Source organism: Leguminivora glycinivorella, chromosome 14, assembly GCF_023078275.1.
Source record: "Leguminivora glycinivorella isolate SPB_JAAS2020 chromosome 14, LegGlyc_1.1, whole genome shotgun sequence".
NCBI lineage: Eukaryota > Metazoa > Arthropoda > Insecta > Lepidoptera > Tortricidae > Leguminivora > Leguminivora glycinivorella.
The window spans coordinates 139,824-162,711 of NC_062984.1; positions in this window are offsets into that span (position 1 = coordinate 139,824).

Consider the following 22,888-nt stretch of genomic DNA (forward strand, 5'->3'; position numbering starts at 1 on the left):
CAAGAGCCCGTGACTATGCGACCGTGACGTTGCTCATCGCTGGCCGAATAACAAGCCAATAATATTAAAACGAGGTTCTAATGAGAGTAAAATATGGAGCACGTTGTCATTTAATTGACTGAGGTGCTTCGTGTGTATATAAGTACTAGTATATATATACCTAAATGTAATAGGGATAAGGGCCCCTTGCACCAATGAAAATGGAGGGTTAACCCCAGGGTTAACCCACCATTATGTACCTTGCCAAACACATAACGTCTCTTTAATGAAGAACGCATATGTTATATCCCTTAAAATACTTAAAACATACCTCTTTCTCTATGGTTACCGTGTTTTTTCTCTATGGTCCAGCTGGGATGCCCGCTCGCGCTTGGCTGAAGCGAGCTGTCATCCTGACGGTTGACGTCTGTCACTTCATAGCGTATGTTTTCCCTCCAAAGTGTAAGTCACGTTTTTTCCGTGAAAACAAGAAAAGTGAACGAAAAGGCTGAAAATGAGCTCCAAAGACGACGGGAAGGGTGCGGAACCCGACCCGCAGAACGGCAAACGTTGTTCCCTGAGCTCAGAATCCTCGGACGGATCGTCCTCATCCTCGGAGGGTGAGACGCCGCCTCCGAACAAGCGACCTCGGAAAACTCGCGGAGAGTTCCCACAGGTCATGTACGACCCAAGGGTCGACACGCTTACTAGTCAGGTGAGTTACATTTCGAACTACCTAATACAATCGCAGACTACTGATGGCGTCGATGGCGAGGTTCCATCACGGGACGAAGATTCATCGTCTTTAGTACCGCCACGCATCAACAAAAGAACGATTGATATAGGAGAGATAAGTACGGAGATTAAAGAAGGGACTGTGGTTCAGACAGCGAATCCAGTTAACTTAAAAGCTTTAGAAAAATTGCAAAAGTTCAACTCTCCGGCCTGGCAGGCAGTTCGATATAAGAATTCTTTAAAGACGATGTTAGCTAAACCCGGATTTGTGGAGCTAGGAATCAATGAAGAATTGATGCATTTTAATAAAGGCAAGGATTATTTGGCATCTACAGAAAATGTCCTAGCAGGACTATCAAATGCGGTGTTAACCAATAGATGTATCTTAAAACGAAGCTTACAGGAGTTGGCTGACTGGAGTACCAACAGCCAAGAACTAAATTCAGAAACCTTGTATGAAAAGGTGTCCTCAATTTTCGGATCAGGTTCAGAGATATACAAAAATTATGAAACAACATTACAAATAATTGCTGGGAAACGAACAGAATGTATAGAAATTAGGCGGAACCGAATACTGAATGAAGTTACAAATCCAAACCTGAAAGCTAGCTTAAAGAATCTCCCGCCAAGTAATGAACATCTGTTTAGTAGAGAAGCAATGGCACCGCTGATGCAGTCTCTCGGAGGGACACAATTATGGCTAAATACTCCAAATTATATTAAGGAAAAGAAGATACCATCAGCTAACACAAATAAACAACCAGAAAAAGTGAAAGAATATGACAATAGTTCAGATGTGAAGCAGCGGACCCAATCAGAAAATCAAAGCTCTCAGACACATAACAATAACAAACATGACAGAAAACACAAAAGACAGAGCTACAGACAGAATAAAACCATTCATTTTAACAAGAAGAAGTAACAATCAATCGTTTCAAGAGGGTTGTCTAAAATTGTTTGAGGACAATTGGAGGCATAATGGAGGAAACCTATTTATTTTAAAAACAATAGCGGGATGAAGGATTCCTTCCGAATCAAAAGCCCTACTTACATATCCAATAGTTCCAATACTAAATCAACAGTGATGATTCTCAACAAGAGTATCCCCAGAGATGACTGAGGTGATAGAGGAGGTAAGAAGTTTGAAGATTTTGGAACGCCCACCCTTCAAGAACCCCGGTTTCATCTCAAAGACGTTCTTTGGTAAAAAAGACAGACAGTGGGGTTCGACCAATCTTTAACCTGAGAGGTCTGAACCAGTATATCTTAACTAATGAGTTCAGACTGATATCTCAGGCTTTAGTGGCAGAAATTTTACAACGGGGAACTGCTTCAACTAACTTCACTAGCCTTCGGCCTCTCCTCAGCACTTCGATCCTTAGCAGCCTTTCAAGCTGGACAGCGGAAGTCTTGCGGGCAAAGGCCTTCGAGTTCTAGTATATCTCAACGACTACCTGTTAGCAAACTAGAGCTGTTCAGAGTTGAAGTCTCCAGCCACGGAGGTTGTGACTCTTCTCGAGCATCTCAGCTGGAAAATAAATTACTCAAAGTCTAATTGGCCTTGTGTTGGAACATTCTAGAAAGTACAAAGTCCTTATCACAACAAAAGGTACAAAAGATTCAGGACAAGTTTGTCTTCAAGAAAACAGACTTCTCGGCCATTTGAATTTTGCCAATAGTTATGCACAGGGGTCAGCTGAAATGCAGAAGGATGCAGAGATACCTCAGACAGTTCTGTCAGAACAGACCTCGACGAAAGGAAATAAACCCGACAGGTGTCCTAGCCGAGCTTCGTTAGTGAAAGGATGCTTTGCACTGCACTATGCTTCAATGCCCCTACGGAGCAAGGACATAACTCATTTCTAAACCACGACGCGGCGGACGCGGGATGGGGAGCCCAGTTAAATGGGATTCATCTGTCAGGAACGTGGAAAAAGAAACAGAAGTTATGGCATTTATTTGTAAAGGAGATGTATGCAGTATGTGCTGCAATACGGAGTCAGATGAGTCAGATGGACCACCTCGGAGGTGCTCACAGATTAGTCCAGACAGACTATCAGACTCTCGTTGCTTATATCAGGAAAAAAGGGGGCACGAGGTCCTTAGCACTACTGACTCTTACAACCAGACTGCTGACACTTACCGACCAGCTGAAAGTTTCACTGTCGGCTTGTCCCGGGGAGGTACAACAATATTGCAGACCGATTATCAAGTGCAAATCCACTTCTGGAGTGACATTTACTTCCACAGGCTACGGAAGCCATATTCAAGAAGCGGGGAGTGCCAGAAATCGTCTTGTGTACATCGGCAGAGACAAAGATAGTGCCAAGGTATGTAACTCTAGACTCAAATCAGCAAGCGGAGTTCTGCAATGCATTCAGTTGTACCTGGAAATTCCAACTAGCTTGAATTTTTCCACATCCCAATTCAATTCCACAGGTGGTTTGTCATCTAAACTAAAGGTATGTTAATACTAGTAGCTCCAATTTGGACTCAGTGTTATTGGATGCCAGATCTTCAGGCACGAGCACTGAAAAAACCCTATTTGGTACCGAACCTGCACAGGGTTCTACTGGACAGGACCACAGGATATCAGTATCACCCACCTCAAATAGAGCTTCTGGAAATACAGGCTTGGAGGATTGGGGGTGGTATGAATTTGAGATCATCCAACTTGAATACTTCAATACTTACGCTCCAGCAATGAGAAGATGGAAGGAGTGGTGTAGTAAAGACAAGGTGAACTGTAAATCCCCAAGTGGAGATGAGGTAGCTAGGTTCCTAGCCGGCTTACATATAGACCAGAACTTAGTTTAGCTTACAATACAATTTTATTACATAACTATTGCTACTTATTGTGCCAAAACAGAAATGCTGTCCAAGAGTTTCCTAATTAAATAGATTTTAAGGCCACTTCTTCTGCTAAACCAATAACTCAAAGATCACCGATATAGGATACAAAATTATTGTATGACTGGTTATTGACTACAGGAGCAAAATTCTCATTATGTGACATAGCAAGAAGAACTGCATTAATATTATTGTTAGCATCTGGCAGGATTCATGATAAACCTTGCTAAGAATGTCAAATGAGAGCCTTATAAATAGAATCAGATAATAGCATAGTATTATGGCCAGTGTTTGAATCAAAGACAGATACAGCAACCCAAAGACAATCGGGTTGGTGCCTATCAAAGCACTCCGAAGAAAAATATTTGTCCGGTTAGACATATTAATCTACTGTTGACTTTATCAGAGATGAGACATTCCAACATTAGTAATCCCTGTGAGTTATTTATAACTGTAACTGGCACCATTAAGCAGTCCTCTAAAACTAACATAGCAGGCTAGATTAGATCCATATTCAAGGAAGCTGGCATTGATGCACCACCAGGAAGTGTAAGATCTGCAGTTGCCTCTAAGGGTTGGTTAGATAATAGACCAGTTGATGAGATTCTGGAAAGAGGCAACTGGAGATCTTTCAAAACTTTTAAAAATCATTAGGTACTATAGATCTGCACAAGTGCCTGAAAATAATTCTAGTACTGATATGCTTCATAATAACTTCACAAGTACATGATTCTTTTAATTGATTATAGTTAATCATTCTTATGTTTGTTAGAAACATACATTATTACTTATGTTGTTAAAAGTCAGAAGAAAGTTTTATTTTGCTTTTTAGAAATTTGTTTTTATAGTAATATAGATTCATATTGCTAACAGCATCACAATAATTAAACAGAATTATGATGCTAATGTATGTTACTGATCTCGAATACTACCTAAGTTGATTATTGATCTCAGTTAATTATTAATGGGCAGGTGCCTTAATAGGTCTATTACAGAGGCTTATCTATTTTGTTTGTATTATGTACATCTCATTTATATTAATAGAGAATTCACATAGCGTATGGGTGTTTCTTTCTTTCAACCAGCAGATATCAGACACGTCTTCATTAAAGAGACGTTATGTGTTTGGCAAGGTACATAATAGGAATGTTTTGCATTCCAACAAAACATGTATTATGTACTAAACAAACACATAACGTCTCGGCAAGGGCCTTGCTGTTGAAGACGCTATGAAGTGACAGACGTCAACCGTCAGGATGACAGCTCGCTTCAGCCAAGCGCGAGCGGGCATCCCAGCTGGACCATAGAGAAAAAACACGGTAACCATAGAGAAAGAGGTATGTTTTAAGTATTTTAAGGGATATAACATATGCGTTCTTCATTAAAGAGACGTTATGTGTTTGTTTAGTACATAATACATGTTTTGTTGGAATGCAAAACATTCCTATTTTATATGTAATTTGACAGTTGACAGCCCGCTAACCCTGAGTTGGGCTGATATATAATTTGGATGTTTAGATTATTGCAATCCGATAAGAAATCTGAATTCAAAGGTTTATTATTTTTTGCTTTTTAGTTTCTCCGTATTTTCTAACGCGCTTATTTTTGAAGGCGGTTTTATTTTTTGTTAAAAAGTTTATTTATTTCTTGATTTTTAGTGGTTCCTATGTGAGCGTCAGAATGGCGGGTGTACATCAAGCAATCCTGGTGTGGTATACGTCAGGAGTTAGTGCTAGCAATGTGCCAAATGTGCGCCAAAATTCGAGCAATGTGCTCTTTGAGCTCCAGAGATATTTAAGAAATTAATGACACCCGCCATTCTGACGTCAGGTTGGCGGGTGCACTTCCAGTTCTAGCTAATGGCTGCTTACTCAAGGATGAAAGTACTGCCTAAGGTTAGTGCTCGCAATGTGCTTCCACATGTATGAAACACACACTAATTCAGAGAGCCGTTGAAGAGTAATATGGGATTGAATAAATATATCTATAACGCCTGCTGAAATAAAATAGCAATGTTCATTGCCTGCAATGCAGCATTAACATGCAGGCGCTTTTCACAAAAAAGTGATACTTATAGATATATTTATTCAATCCCATATTACTCTTCAACGGCTCTCTGAATTAGTTTGTGTTTCATACATGTGGAAGCACATTGCGAGCACTAACCTTAGGCAGTACTTTCACCCTCGAGTAGGCAGCCATTAGCTAGAACTGGAAGTGCACCCGCCAACCTGACGTCAGAATGGCGGGTGTCATTAATTTCTTAAATATCTCTGGAGTTCAAAGAGCACATTGCTCGAATTTTGGCGCACATTTGGCACATTGCTAGCACTAACTCCTGACGTATACCACACCAGGATTGCTTGATGTACACCCGCCATTCTGACGCTCACGTTCCTATTGATATTATAAGTATCAGTCCGAATATGCGTACAGTAGTGAAAGAATTATGCTTTAACTCCTAACCATTGAGGAGTTAAACTTCCATCATCAGGTCAGCCACATAAAATTATTACCATCAGGCGTAAATACTGGTGTACCTTTGAAAGATACACTAAAAACATTACATGTGCCTATAACATTTGAAGATTTCCCTCGATTTCTCCAAGATCCCATCATCAGACCCCGACTTGGTGCCAATGGGACTATCTCGGGGTTATACTCGTACGATTAAAAAAAATTTGAAAAGTGGTTCACGATTCTCGGAGATTTCGAGTAACATAGTGTACATACAAAAAAAACTTCCTCCTTTTTTTGAAGTCGGTTAAAAAGTCAAGTCACTGCACAAGAGCATAGAGAAATTATGAATGAATTCAGTGATAAATTTGCCATGCACTTTTGCAGCTGATAGTACCTAATGCGGATGTAAGTAGCGCCTCGCATCCACTGGCTCGTTGGGTGGACTGCGCTCGGAAAACTGCAGGTCACTTCTGGATGAGACTGGCTCAGGACAGGACGGGGACAACTGGCGTGTGGAAGACAGGCCTATGCTCAGTGCTGGACGAAGGGCTGATATATAACATTGGATTCGTTCGATATTATACGACGTTGTCGCTGTAGGTAGCGCCCGTCCCGCTTGACACCTGTCGCCGTCATCGCAGACATGTCGATGACAGCGCGTGTCAATTACTACTACTGCGATAAGTCGATAACTTATCGGAGGGAATTTCCTATTGACACATAAGCACAATATAAACGCATCTGCAGGCCTTATCGCAACGTCAAAATATCGAAAATCGTTATCGGTAGAGGCTGCTAACCGTTCCGTAGGTATACTACAGCAAATACTAGTACAATACCTCCCGTGCCCGCCAGGGCGGCGGCACAGTCGCCCACATGCCAATGGTTCCCCTTGTTTTGGCATAATTTTACAATCGAGAATTCTTTTTGGCATAATCTATATTGGCATAATTCACCTTTCGCATAATCTGTTATTGCATAGTATAGTTACGCATAATTTGTCTAGGCATATTTTTGTTTGTCCGAATATATTTCATGCATAAAGGTTATTCGCCGAATGGTTTTTATGCATAAATTATTTCTGCATAACATGGTTTAGTGGAAATTTACTACGCAGAATTTTTATCATAGGTAATACTACTATATTAATGTTGCAGTTATAACCTAACCTAACCGAAATTCTTGACAAAATGTTTTATTTGTTGAGGTCGCAATTCTAACCTAACCAAACCGACTCTCTTAACAGCATTTAGTATGGGTGGATATTCTGATTTTAAGAAATATGCCAAATACAATTATGCGAATTAATTTTATTCATAAAAACAATCGACGTAAACAGAATTATGCGAACTTATTTTCGGACAATGTGTTATTCGTATTATTTTCGATTATGACAAATAAGTTTTCTGCCGAATTAACATTCGGCGAAAATCGATTATGCGAAGTCTGTTATGCGAAAATCGTTTCGGACAATTAAAGTTATGCCAAATAGAGGGAACCCCATGCCAATACGTCGCGAATATTACATAGGCAACAAAAACTTCGCGAAATGGTAAACAGTAGTTTTTGCTCTGATTCTGTCACGTAGTTAGCAATAATTAGTTTACTGAAGTTTTTCCACAATAATTACTTTTTGTTGCGGCAAGTTTTTTGCGAAACATACTTCTTGCCCTGTCATCAAGTATCTGGATAGGTAGGTATAGTGGTCCACTTGTTGTTGATCGTCCTAACAAAGTAGGTACCTCATGGTAGTTGCGTAATACCTCGCGTACATAGGTAGAGTAGGTAGAATTTATTCTTAAACGAATACTTGCTATAATTCTTCTTCTTCTTCTTGTTCCTCCTACCCTTATCCCACGTTATGTGGGGTCGGTACAACACATCTTCCTCTTCCATTCTCCCCTATCTTTCGTCATCTCAACACTCACATTAAGCTATAATTATTACCTACAATTACATTCAAGTCCAGATAAACTGGTTTTAAATAAGCGGTTTTAAAAACGATGCTCCCATAAAACAAATAAATAATACAAATACGATCCGGAACAGGTTATTCATTGGCGATAAAATAAACTTGGCAGCGGCCACCGTATTACGAAACCCTCGCAACGCGAGCCTGACTCGCACTTGGCCAGTTTTTTAAAGAAATAATTTGTCGGTCCTATTCAAGTTGCAGTTCGTCCGTATAGGCCTTTGAAAAGCTCCGCCAGCTAATTTTCATGTCACAAAAGTTTTGCAAGCTGCTCATGGTACGAGCAAGGCGACGATAACTCGCTCGGCCGTCATCAAGAGATCTCGCTCTCGCCGGTAATCCGCTGCGCAAAACACGAGCACATGCTCTGACGAGTGCTGCTGTTTGTCCCGGCCTCGTGGCGATAACACCTCCGTAGTACCGCTGTTTGTCCCCGCGCCACCACGTGCCAGATAACACCTCGTATTTGTCGCACAACAATATTTGCCCACTAGGCATAACATGATGCTTAAAATATAAATATCCAAACAAAGCTAAGTAGATACGAGTACCTACGTCACTAAGTAGCTCACGAGGCGGAGCGGGCAGATATAGTTATTGTCTCACGCTCCAATAACCAGCCTGCCAATACCGTTCATATAAGCTTGAGTCTCTTGAGCTTATTTATAAATACTCAGTCAGTTTTAAACCATTTTAGTCCCTATAGTCGGATTGAGCTAATTAGGTACAGGGCTTTGATGTAATGAAATGTGGCAGTGCCTTAATAAACATTGTCCCTATTTATATACATAGTAACTTTGCTTGGTATTGTCCGGTCTGAGTCTTCATAAATTGCTTAACCGTAAGTCCGTTTAAAATTAATCCTTCTATACTTACGAGCCACAACACAAGATCAAGACATAATTTAAGAAACAATTTGATTAAGTAATGTTCTGTTTGTTTGCGTTTTATTAAGCCTCTACTTTATTTTAATGGGTGATTCTCTGTAAGGATGTTCAACAAACAGTCCCCTGGCAATGATTTTTTAAAATATTTATTTATAAAATCAGAAATAGTTTGTATAATTTAATTAAGGCAAATGGGTTTTATTAAATTATACTAACTATTTAGGATTTCATTAATAAATATTTCAAAAAATCATTGCCAGGGGACTGTTTGTTGAACATCCTTACAGACAATCACCCTAATAATAGCCCTAAAAAGTGGTCGTGTTATTTTTATTTCTAAATTACGTATATTGGTTATACTATACCTACAGTAAACAGAAAAACACTGTATCAGAATGTTTTATCTGACTACAAGCTGCCTTCAACCCACGCACTGAGTCAGTTTATTTACATGTGTCGTTTACAGAAACCGGCTGCCATAAGGCAAAAGCGTTTTCCTTCCTCCTAATATCAGGATTTGCGATAGCTCGAGTCGGTACTCGGGGCGAGTCTCAAACTCACGGCTATTGAGGAAAACGCGCTTGTTGCGAAATATGATTTATTTTCTAGCGAGGAGATAAGGATTTAATGGCAGATTTCTGCATTAAGAGCCGTTAGGGACATTAGACTTCCTTCGTCACGTCGTTATGTTCTATACATGATACATCCTGCTTGAAACAATTAAGAGATGAAAAAAAATACTTATATGATACTACGTCGGTGGCAAGCAAGTCACCGTAGCTCATGGACGCCGGCAACTCCAGAGGTGCCACATCTGTTGTTATTTTTCTTGTAACGTTTTCACTTTTATTCTTTTTAACTGTTTGACCACTTTTCTTGTATGTGTTTTGCATTTCTTTTGTCTGTTACCCTCCGTGAATCTTTCTCACTTGATGGTCTCATCGGAAGATCAGCGCTGGAAGTCCCCAGCAACACGCTGAGATGAGGCCATTTCGTGGCACTTCATTCTTCTTTTTTTCTGTCTTATTGTTATTATGTGTATTTTTGTCTTGCCTGTGTTCACGAATAAATGTTATTCTATTCTATTCTATTCTATTCTATTCTATTCTATTCTATTCTATTCTATTCTATTCTATTCTATTCTATTCTATTCTATTCTATTCTATTCTATTCTATTCTATTCTATTCTATTCTATTCTATTCTATTCTATCCGAGTTTGCTGACTTTAATCAAACCCTTTCCCGTTCTCAGCTCTATCCTTGTTCCAGTTTATCTAGGGTCGAATTGATTGTTACATGAAGGATGTAGGCCTCCGATACCCCGTCAGCGTTGCCCTTGCGAGCCTTTGTCGGAACACTGGAGGACCTCCCGACCCATCACCCGCAGGCTCCATGGGCGCCAGAAGAGTTCCGGCGCCCAGCGATGGAAATGGTCTATGGTTCCACCTCTAACCGGAGCTACAGCGGAGCGGCCCCGCCAAGGCCGCAGGGGCTAGGGAGAGTGGCGCACCGCTATACCCGTGATGGTATAGCGGTGCGCCCTCACCCCCTGCGATCCCCCCTCGGCTACCGTGGGAGGGCACAGAGCGGCATCCCATACTGCCGGATCTTCCCTCCTACCACAGTACTCCCAGACGCGTCTTAAGTGGGCTTACAAGGGGACTTAGAGCGACCACCTCGGGCTAGCCAGCGCCCAAAACAGACCTCTTAGCTTCACCGTGGGTGACCACTAGTCTACGGTTACTAAGCCCTCCCACCACGGCAAGGTGGGCACCCTCGGGGGGACCAAATAACCTAATGTATGATTATTTACTTTATGTTAAACAATTTCCGCTTTGTGTCATAGCGAAGAGCAATGACATCGAGTACATTTGAATACTTTAATTAATTATTATCTACCTCCTAAGTTGATTCATTAGGGTCTGCACTACGGCCGTGTACCGTGAATAAAGCAATATCCAGCTGTAGTTTAAATTAATAACAAACATAATCTTCACTTAGTTAGTGCTACAACAACATGGTCATACAGCTTTTTGTTTTGCTTCATGGGTTCTTCCCAGTGGGTTTTTTGTCCGCTTGGAAACTTACTCCGACGCGCAAATTATGTATAACCGGGCAGTTTACTTTGCGTGTGGTTTTTATAACGACATATTAGTGTTTTTTTTCCCATGCTGGCACCTACACGGGTTGCAAAAAGTGTATTGCGCAGCACCTCTCACTTGGAGGACATACGGAACGGAACATAACGTTAGGCCATTTCAGATTTAGAACTTGGTACGCATTTATACGACCTTGAACATTGCTCACGGTCATTCATATAATTATTTCAAATGCAATAAGAGTAAGACGAACGTTAGAGTCTTATCAAAACAAAATCTAAAACTATTACACATTTTTAACTCGAATAGGCCCTCAACCATATTAAGGCACATATATCAACTCACTAACACACTCTTCTATTACCAAAAGAAGTAGATAGAGCATATGAAATTATGAAATGAATGAATATGAGTTGTTCAAGTCTCAGTGCCACTCTTAGAAATGAACGGGTTGAAAAAAACCGACGTTGTAATTTTTTTTTATTTTTTTATTTATTAAAGAACAAACAGTCATACAATATACATATGTAAACTTAGCTATATTGCCAAAATTTAATTAATTATAGACCTATACTTCTCCAATTTACAAAAATCGAGTTACAATAAGAGTATTAAAGTATATTTATTACCTACTATATGATAGGCAGTGTAGTTATAGTTATTTGTTATACAAGGGGGCAAAGTTGTATTTTAACGCCGAGTGTGGAATTGAAAAACGAGCAAGTGAAAGGATTCTATAGTTGAACCACGAGCGAAGCGAGTGGTTCGAGAATAGAATCCTGAACTTGCGAGTTTTTTAACACACGAGAAATAAAATACATTTGCACCCGAGTGTAACACAAAACTTTTCCCCTCACTATAGCGAGGAAACTACAACGCAAAAAAATGCGTTTATCACTGCTTCCAGTAGTTCCACAGGTGGTAAATCATCATTATTACTAGATTCACCTACTTTTATCAATTTTAAAGCAGTTAATTTGACTTTATTCAAGGTCAAATTACTTTACCCACTAGTGCGTTTTTACCCGCTGATATTAAAGGACAAAGTACGTGTTTCCGAGCTAGTGAGGGGAAAAATACATTAAGAAGTGTAAGAGAAATTAATTCAAAATGGAAGTATAGTCTGAATACTTATAATATAGGTACTAATTATTTTTATTTTAATAGAGAATATACGGTACTTTTAAAGAGTCCTAGTGAACTGCCAAACAAATCTGCGTCCATACAAGTTTCGTTATACTGCTTACATGTGCGCCCTATATATGAATGCTGTGCATATTTTGTTCTACTGTTAGGAATGCTAAATAATGCCTTACTGCGACAAGTACGTTCATTTCGTCTGGGGACACGAAAACCTATTTTATGTAATAATGCGGGAGCATCTACAACGTTATTTATCAATTTATATAAAAATACCATATCTGTACAAGACCGTCTAAGTAAAAGCGGTTGGATGTTATGATGTTTAATCGAGGAAGAATAATTAACATAGCTACGACCGACTCGAAATTCCAGTGCTTTGATGAACTTTTTCTGCACTCTTTCAATGCGGGTCTTATGGACATTAAATAAAGGATTCCAAACCACAGAAGCAAATTCTAGTCTACTACGAACGTAACTTTTATAAAGCAGTTTATACGTAAGTGGTCTTCGAAAAGGTTTTGCCACGCGAAGAACAAAGCCCAATTGTTTGTACGCCTTACTTAATATATGATCTATATGGGGATTAAACGTTAGTTTTGCATCCATTATTACCCCTAGGTCACGTATATTATACTGTCTTGTAAGAGTATTGCCACACAGCCGGTAATTGAAAACGATGGGATCCCTTTTCCTGGTGAAACTAATAACTGAACATTTGTCACTATTTAAAAATAAATTATTATCCACACAATATGTTTCAAATCTAGTTAAATCATCCTGCAATAGAACACAATCTGCGTCAGTTTTAATGACTCTAAATATTTTAGTATCATCGGCGTATAAAAGTGCTTTAGAATTTCTCAGACAGTCTGTGATATCATTTATATATAAAATAAACAACATAGCAGTAAAAGAAATAGCGTAATATAGCAGTAAAAGCCCATCGCCCACGCCAAACTTGAACTCAAATCTCTCAGTGTACTTCTACGACACCCACCACGGGAGGAAAGGGGGTGGTGAATATCACTGCACGGCGGGGGATGTATAATATTTTCAATATTGACCTGATATAATTATGACGGCGAGATATACCAACTCGAGTCTTACTTTTATGTTAAAAATTTTCACTGTTATTATTTTAATATTTTTAGATTTATTTGATTAATTTTATGTAGAATATTATTTTTTGAATTGTGAAAAGTGGTATCAAGTAACTCGGTAAAATGAAATGTGGCGGCTGTCCCTTAAAAATTCGTCCGAACGAAGAAATGATTAATTGCAGTTCTAAACAGTGCTTCCACACAGCCTGCATACAATCCCAGTGCCTATCAACACTCGACATCAAAAACTGGGTGTGTCCGGACTGTTATGCAAAGAATAGGAAACGCGGCGACAACACGCAAACCCCAGTTCGCTTCTCCCATGAAAATGTCACATTAAGGAACAAACCGAACTCACAAAGATCAGGTACTGGTCCAGTAGGTCGCGCCGCTACCAGTGTAGTCCCAAAAGTGGGCTCCGCTGCGACATCCGTCACTCCTACAACCACAGCCCCCGTTCCCGCTCCTGTCACAGCGACTCCAGCTACTATCCCGCTGAAACACGCTAATGATTTGCAATCCCTCTCATTAGAAATATCAAAATTCAGAGATAGCGCCCGGGAAACATGGGTTTCGCTCGAGGCTCGCTTAGATGCTATAAGTGATAAAATCTCAAAGTATGACTCAGCATTGAAAGAACTAGAGGCTCTAAAAATGAGAATATTGAATTAAAAGTGACAGTATCACATCTACAAAACCAGATAAATAGCCAAGCTCAACTGTTTCTGAGGAACGAGATTGAAGTAGTTGGTCTTGAAGAATACCCAGACGAAAACCCCTACCACCTGGCGTTAACAGCGGCGGCAAAACTCGGTGTACCCCTTCAAGACGCCGACTTAATGTACGTCTCACGGGCAGGTCCAAAACACCAACACAATTATGGAAATGTAAAGCAGTTGCAGCGCCCACTAGTGGTGTCGTTCATTCGGCGTGTCAAACGGGATGAACTCCTAAACAAAGCCAGGGCTCGTAAAAAGCTAGATAGCAAAGATATAGTCGGGCAAGGGCCTGAAAGGGTAGTTTTCATAAATGAACGTTTAACATATGAAAACCGTCGGTTATTTCGGAATTCTAGAGATTTCGCACGTTCACATGAATTCAAACATATTTGGACTCGTAACGGAGCTATCTTTCTCAGAAAAAACGATGCGTCAGAAGGAAGCCCTGCGATTCGTATCCACAGTGATGAGGACCTCGGCAAGCTATCCGAAAAGGCGTCGACAGACCGAAACGTTCCCCTACGACATGCATCGGATTTTACACTATTTCCAACCAATAATTAAATTAGTATTTAGTGTTTACTTACTATTATCATTCTTACTCTCTTTCGGATGCTGTCTATTACTTTTGCTTTTTTTCTGTTTACTATCGTGGTCTCAAAGTAAGTACACCAACCCACACTTCACACTATATACACTTTATACACCTACACACTACACTATTCCACAAAACTCTCATTTTGAAGTTCGACGTCGTGCAAATGGTAATATTTTTCTAAATAATCTAGTGGTCTCTCTGTTGACTTCCTATGTGGCTGTTTTCCGTATGTATTGCAAGATATCATACCTCCCAACCATGTACCCATGGCTACCTTAAACCTACTGCATGATATTGATAATACTTATAAGATTAACTGCCACACTTTGTCATACCCAGAAGAGTGCTGCGAGGTAATGTCGAAATTTAAATTAAAAATATTAAGTCTGAATATCAGAAGTTTACAAAAGAATTTTAATACGTTTCTCGTTCTTTTGAAACGTACGGGCATAGAGTTCGATGTGATAGTTTTATGTGAATGTTGGATTAATGTGCATTCCATTATTTATCAAATTCAAGGTTATTCATCTTTTAACACTACGAGTACTAAATTCATAAATAAGTCTGGCGGAGTAGTCATATATGTCAATAATAAGTGGGCCCCAGTTAGTAAGGAGTTAAAAGTTGATGATGCTAACTGCTTACTCGTAGAAGTACCCAATGCCTTCCATTCCAGGTAGTGGGGGTGTACAGATCTCCGAGCTTCCATAACATCGATCCTTTCATTTCGTCCCTAGACTCCGCTCTTAATTCCATCTCTTCTTGCCCCTGCCTTGTTTTTGCCGGAGACCTAAACATAGACATACTAGATACGAGCAGTATTCATTCTAAGTCATCCGAATATCTTTGTTTGCTGGCAGAGCACGGTCTTCTTTCTTGCATACATACTGTGACTCATAAAAAATCGTGCCTTGATCATATTTTTATTTCGGGTAATTGTCAAGCTGAATCCGTCGTCTGTTCCACTGATCTAACTGACCACGACATCACTATGGTAGGTATCTCACCTAAAATACGAAAACAAATCCGTCCTGTCCGCACTAAGACTTACATTGATTTTACCTCAGTGAGATCGGAACTAAAATCTATTGACTGGAACCCAGTCTTACAAAGTTGCAACCTTGCCGATGCTGTTGAAATTTTTTCCACTAAAGTTTCTACCGCGGTAACAAATAACTCTAAAGTTATAAAATTGAGTCGGTCCAAACTCATCCTTCAACCATGGATGACCCCCGGGTTGTTTAAATGTTCCAAGCTTAGAGATAAATTCCATATGAAATCCCGTAAAGACCCTTTTAATAAGTACAAATTGTTAGTATATACTCGCTACCGAAACTTTCATAGATCCCTTCTCAGAAAATTAAAATCTGAATATGACAATCAAGAATTAGCCAAGCATAAAAACTGCCCTAAAAAGCTCTGGAACTCGATTAGACGTATCACACATAGCAATGCAACCTTTAAGTCATTTGACGATCTCCTTAAAATGAAACCCACAATTTCCGAGTCCCTTGACGTATGTAACACGCATTTCTCAACAGTCTGCTCAAAACTAGCTGAGGTTATACTTCAGAAACTAAACACCAGTCAAGAAAACCTAGCGTCGAAAGTAGTCACTGCGAAAAGTAATAGCTTCTCTGGCTCCTTTTGTATTGAACCTACTGACCCGAACGAAGTTCAAAGTCTTATAGACAGACTGGACATTAACAGTGCCGCTGGTCAAGATGGTGTTAGTAACTTACTTTTGAGATATATTGGTGATATTGTATCTCTCCCACTTTCGTCGATATTCAACCTTAGTTTCGCATCTGGCTCGTTCCCCTAGGATTGGAAAACTGCGGCAGTAGTTCCAGTACATAAAGGAGGGCCTACTAATACTCCGAACAATTACCGTCCGATCTCACTTCTTGGAGCTTATTCCAAAATACTCGAACGTCTGGTAAACAAGCGTCTTGTCAAATTCTTAGAAAAAAATCAACTCCTCTCCGACCGTCAATTTGGCTTTCGACAAGGGAAATCTACCGAGGAAGCTGTAAAAAAATTGACCGATACTGTCGTCTCACATCTTGATGACGGCAAAGGTTGTATCGGTATATTTCTCGATTTGGCGAAAGCTTTTGACACGGTGTGAATCCCAATACTACTCAGAAAACTGGAAGCTATTGGGATCCTAAGGTTAAGAAACAACAGTAAATGTGATGAAAGGGAGCCTATTCCTGCCAACAAACTGTTCTACAGTTTGGCGGAAAGTTTTATGTAAAAACTGTTTTACTTTTATTGAATAAATAATTTAAAATTTAAAATTTAAAATTTAATTTTTTTTTTTTAATCCGTGGCAAATCTTTGGATTGGTTTTCTAGCTATCTTACGGGTAGAAGCCAGCTCATAAGAATCAGTAACGTCGTGAGCACTGTGAAACCTGTATCATTCGGCGTTCCTCAGGGCAGCATACTAGGACCTACATTATTTATTTCTTACATTAACGACATCATGTCCCTAAAGCTCAAAACTGTGATTTTTTCTGTTATGCCGATGACACAGCCTTGGTGTTTCATGCTGACTCGTGGCGAGATACTTATGAATTGGCTTCGGCAGGTTTGCAACAGCTATTTGTTTGGCTAAACCAAAATCTTTTAACTCTGAACGCTGACAAAACTAAATTCATAGGATTTCATAAAACAGCTGCATCATATCCTCCTTCCGCCTTTTCATGTCTTAAAATCCACAGCCACTCTTGCATAGCATCACCTAACTCTCATCTTTCCGTCTGTCCTTGTGCCACTATAAATAGAACCAGTTCACTCAGATATTTGGGCGTTATAATTGACGAAAACCTTAATTTTAAAAAACATATTTTAGTGACGGCTGGTAGGGTTCGCAAACTAATATATACCCTGAAAATCTTACGAGAGGTTGGGGATTCTCACCTGATTCGAATGATGTACTTGGCTCTATGCCAGACTGTTTTAAACTATTGCATACTCGCATGGGGTGGCTCAGTTAAGTCAACAATGATTACTTTAGAGCGAGCTCAAAGGGCTGTTCTGAAGGTATCTTTGGGATTGCCCCGTCGATTTTCTACTACAGAACTTTTCACAAAAGCACACGTACTAAGCGTTCGTAGGTTATTCTTACTGCGTGCTTCCCTATATGTACACTCGATGGTCTGTCATGAGTCTGTTTCTGACAAATTAGCTTTGTCCCAAAAGAGAGTCTACCAAATCCCTATACCTCTTGTTAGATCTACTTTTGCGATGAGATTCTCAGGTTTCCTCTTTCCGCATATATATAATAATTTAATAAAAAACTGCGATATAAGACACTGCAACACATCTGAAGCAAAAAGGCATATCCAAAGGCAGCTATTCTCGTTGGATTATGAAGAAACAGAGAACATTCTGATATGATTTTCTTTCTTCACATACACACACACACACACACGCACGCACGCACGCACGCACGCACGCACGCACGCACGCACGCACGCACGCACGCACGCACGCACGCACGCACGCACGCACGCACGCACGCACGCACGCACGCACGCACGCACACACACACACACACACACACACACACACACACACACACACACACACACACACACTTGCGCACACACATACCTGCTTGTCACTCAAGCAACTGAGTACCTACAGAATATCTTCTTATTTTTTAGTTATAGTAAACATAATTATGTTAATACTTTCGTTGTCCTAGCTTTTACTTACTCTCTTGAGGTTCAGGTCCCCACGATACAGGCTGTGCCTAGTGTGGGGGCCATTGCATATGTTTCTTGATTTTGTACTTCTTGAAAATAAATATTGTTAAATATTGTATGTCTTTCCCATCACGGAACAATGGTATTCCGGACCTTTGGGAGGCGTGCGCGGGGCCGAAGCCAACACGTAGAGGCCCTTTCGACACTTTAATGAAATGTAAGGGGTACACCGAGCGGATGTTGCCCTTGCCCGTATCATGGGACACACGCAGCGGCAACACCCGCCAGGGTGTAAGGACTATTTGAGAGTTAATGGAATCTAAAATGAACTGGTTATTGTTAACTGGTTAACAATATTGTTATTGTTATTGTTATTATTTCTTTTAGTCTGCAGTTCTAACTTTTCTAAATGTTTTCTATAAAACTTAAGAGGAAAACGAACAGAAGGAACGCTTCGTGGTTAGAAAGTCGCCCATTGTTCGCCCATAGGCCTACTCCCCAGGATTTATTTGAAATGTTTGAAGGTTGTATGAAACCGGGAACTTATCATAATAATAATAGCTAATCTTGCTTGCTAGCTCTGGGCTTACGAACCAGGGGGCCGATTTTTGAGTCTCACGGCGTTCGAATTCAGAAAATTGTCACTGAAAATAATAGGCAATTCACCGTTTTCAACCGGTATTTTAGTGACAGTGAGACTCAAAAATCGGCCCCCTGGTTCGTAAGCAGGGTCATTAGACTAGGCCGGACCGGTCGCGTGTACGTGACGTCACGTGTGTTGTGTTCGTCAACACGGTTGTACGCGAGAGGTCGCTCGTGGGCGACCGGGCGGCCGCGTGGCCGACACCTCGCCCGGCGTTATTAGGCGATCAATTGCGAATATGGTCATTGAGCTGTCACCGTTCCGCTGAATCGGTCGGAGTGATGTATAGCGTGTGGCGCTGCGTGACCTCCTTAAAGACAAGTTTGACACCTCCAATTGCCCAAATAACAAATAAATAGTTGCGAATGTAGTTCTTGAACTGTCAGCGCGGCGCTTCGCCGAACCGGCTGCCGTAATGTATGGCGGGTCACAAGTGTCACAAGTCACAAGAGGTTCCGGTAATTCCGGTTCCGTTTCGTCGGCCGTGAAAGAGGTGCTCGCGGGGCGCTGATGTCATCGACTTCATTTCGATGGATTTTAATGTTGCTGTGATTTTATCGCAACATTTTTAACGTCACTAAGTTATAGTAAACAAGTCAAATGCCAGCTAATTGTAAGTTGATAATGATTTTGACTATCACACTGGTACCAGTGTGATAGTCAAAATCATTATTACAGACGCCACCGTGCCCTGTTTATCAAAACTTACAAGCAAAATGCTTGTAATATAAGCCGTGTATGTTTTGATAACCAGAGCACTGATATATCGGAGTTCTCACAGATATATTCAGAACACGCCTCTTTTACCAAAACGTGTTAGTCTCTTGTCTCTTATGTTATGTATGTATCTAATTTCTAGAATTTCCTAGAATTTTAACGTTTAAAATAACACTTGTACACACACTGAGAAAAATTTGCATTGTGAATTTAACAAGTTCGACTTGTTGCGGTTTATCCGTTTGAATCAGCCAAACGTATGTTTAAAACAATATGTGTCAGATTGTTTTTATAAAATCGACTTGTTGATTCAAATATATTGCCGATTCAAATGACAAGTAGCTTGTTGTTTGAACCAAAGAGCACGTAGGCGCTACTTTAACCAAAAAACTTGTTGAACGAACATGAAAACTGGTTGTATTTCCTCTCAGTGTTATTTTAAACGTCGAAATTCTAAGAAATTCTAGACAATTTTTTTATACTACGTCGGTGGCAAACAAGCATACGGTCCGCCTGATGGAAAGCGGTCACCGTAACATATGGACGCCTGCAACTCGAGGAGTGTCACGTGCGCGTTGTCGACCCGTTAGAAACTTGCACACTCGCTTTTGCTGTGTGTGACAATGTCAATATGTAGGAAATAACAGTTGAGTTGTACCACATCTCGGACACTGGCGATCAAATATATGAAAGAGGCGCGTTCCTAGCACACATTCTAAGCTCGTGTAGGTGAACGCGTACCATGCTTGTGTGAGTGAGATATGACAGGTTGACTGTTCGCGTTTTTGACAGACGGTAACTGTGAGGTAACCGAGAGGGGGTGGGCGGCGCTTTCAGCGGGGAGCGGGAGTGGCCATACTGTACGATAGTACTCTTTATTATACTGTTAGCGCGTGCCCTCTTTCCTGCTGCGGGTTCAATTGTGGCGCAGGCGAGAGGCTGGAAACCTCTCAGCGTTACAATTCATTTCGTTTTCTTTCAACTCCTTAATTGCTAAAAATGGCAGTGAGACTTGAGCTGTTTCTTGAGCTCTACCTACCCCTTAAGAGAATATAAGTGTAAATATATATAGGTGAGGTTATCAAAATGATTATCAGCTTAGCTTGGAATTTTAATTTTAACATTGTAACATTGTGAAATTTGTGATATTAAATAAAGCCATTCTATGTCTATGACTCTATTTGTAAAGTTTTACAATAAAAATAATCAGACTTCGTATGAGTTAAATGCGAGTTTAGTACGTTACAAATTTTCCTTAGATAAGTACTAACTGTCTCCTCGAAAATTGACTTCGGTTCAGTTCAAAGATAGTTGTGTGAGGGCCCCTTACGTAACCAGGCGCGTAGCAGCGCCTGCAAGTCTACGGCGTAGCGGCGCTACGGCCGCGTCCGGCGCGCGGCGGCGGGCCCGCGCTACGCGCCTCTGAACGATCCGAGTACACATCGTGTAGTGTATAGGTAGTGGATGAGATCGTTAACCCGATTCCAACTTCAAATATTAGATAATGTATGGATCGGATGTATATCAAATTTTTTTTTTGGTAAATACTTCACTTTCGACTGTCTGAATACGGTAACAGTCATGTCGCAGTGACAAATATCGTACCGCACTCATTCAGTATTGGCATTGTTTGAATACAACAGCGTATCGCAACATATTGCGTGACGAGTCGTGGGAACGAAGGGGACGGTCGCATGTATTTACGATTTGCGGGTTGCTTAGTGAATATTAATTTATTCCACTGTGATTGTGTTCATCGTAGTGGTCTGCGTCTGACACTTTAATGCTTAATAATATGTCACAACGATAATATAGTATCGTTGAAATAAGTTAAGTATACATATATTATTTTGGTTGAGGATTTCCTAATTTTTACAGTACCAAATAAGTTTAGTATCAAATCGGTCTGATATCTTAGTAAGAAAATTCTAACAATAATACTCATAAACTGTTACCATTTATGACATCGAAAACAGACTTAGCTAACAATATAAGTACCTAAAAAGATTAATCAGCTTAAGCTGGTTGATATATAAATATTACAAACAAATGTTAGAGGGTCAAGGTCCTAATATCCTCGCCCTTTCCTTTTCCGAACTATTAATTGATGGAGTTTGCCCGTCTCCGTACATGTATATAGTTACGAAGCCGCAGTTTCTCCGCGACAGCCGCCTCTTAATGAACTCCACGAGAAAAACAGATTTGAATACCATCATATCTGTTTGAACATTCACGTAATAATTAGACTTATGAGATAATGAGGCAATAAAAAATAATCTTTTCAGTACAGATGGTGTTTTTTTACGCACTAGTGCGAGAAGTGGTTCATTATATGCCAGCCTGCCAGGTCAAAACTTCGGATGGCCATCTGTACTGAAAAACGTCGTACGATACTCGTGCGAAAAGGAAATTTGTAACTCGAGTCAATTTAAAACACTCCCTTCAGTCGTGTTTTAATTTATCGCCACTCGTTTCGGTCTTCCTTTTTTACGCACTTGTATCGTAATGTATTATTTCATTAATGAAATAAACTTATTTGCGCGTGATTAGGGTAAAGTGTGAGCTTGTACTTGATGCTTGCGTTTAGGGAAAAATAAATATGAACTTGCACTGAACACTAATCATTCTCGTTGTAGGACTTAGATACTCGTACCTGATCCCTGACATACCAGTCAGGGTCTTGGAAGTTTGTGACCTATTCACCAGTTCACGATTGGTAAAATTTACCTACGTAAAAATAAATGATGTATTGTGTGTTCGAAGACTTCGATTATTACGTCATGGAGCTGCATCGGGACCTGATGATGAGAGGTGCGCGCCCACGGGAGTTCTGGCACTGAAAGGTGTTTGGGGTTGTTAGAATTGTCTCAACAAGTATTAGGTACTTAAATAGTCGTTGAAAAGAAATGTACAGTCAGCAATAAAAGCTTGTATCATTCAAAAATAATATTTTGGAGAATCATAATGCGAGTAACATAAATGAATGAATACTTACCTAATAAACCTAGGAATGTTTGAATAAAATACTTGGTCGCTGGATTTACCCTCATCTATATTAATTCCTCGCGGCGGGAAAACTGCCTGGCTGCTGTAAATTGCGAGTTACCGCACAGGTCTATTCGAACTTACATTATTATGTCGCTCTTACATAACAATACTTCAGTTCACAAACATTACTAACATATTTTGTTACCAGGGGGGGTCCCAACTCCCCCCTCCCCCGAGCTAGGTTACTCTGTATGCTGTATTGAGAAGAACCGCCTTACAG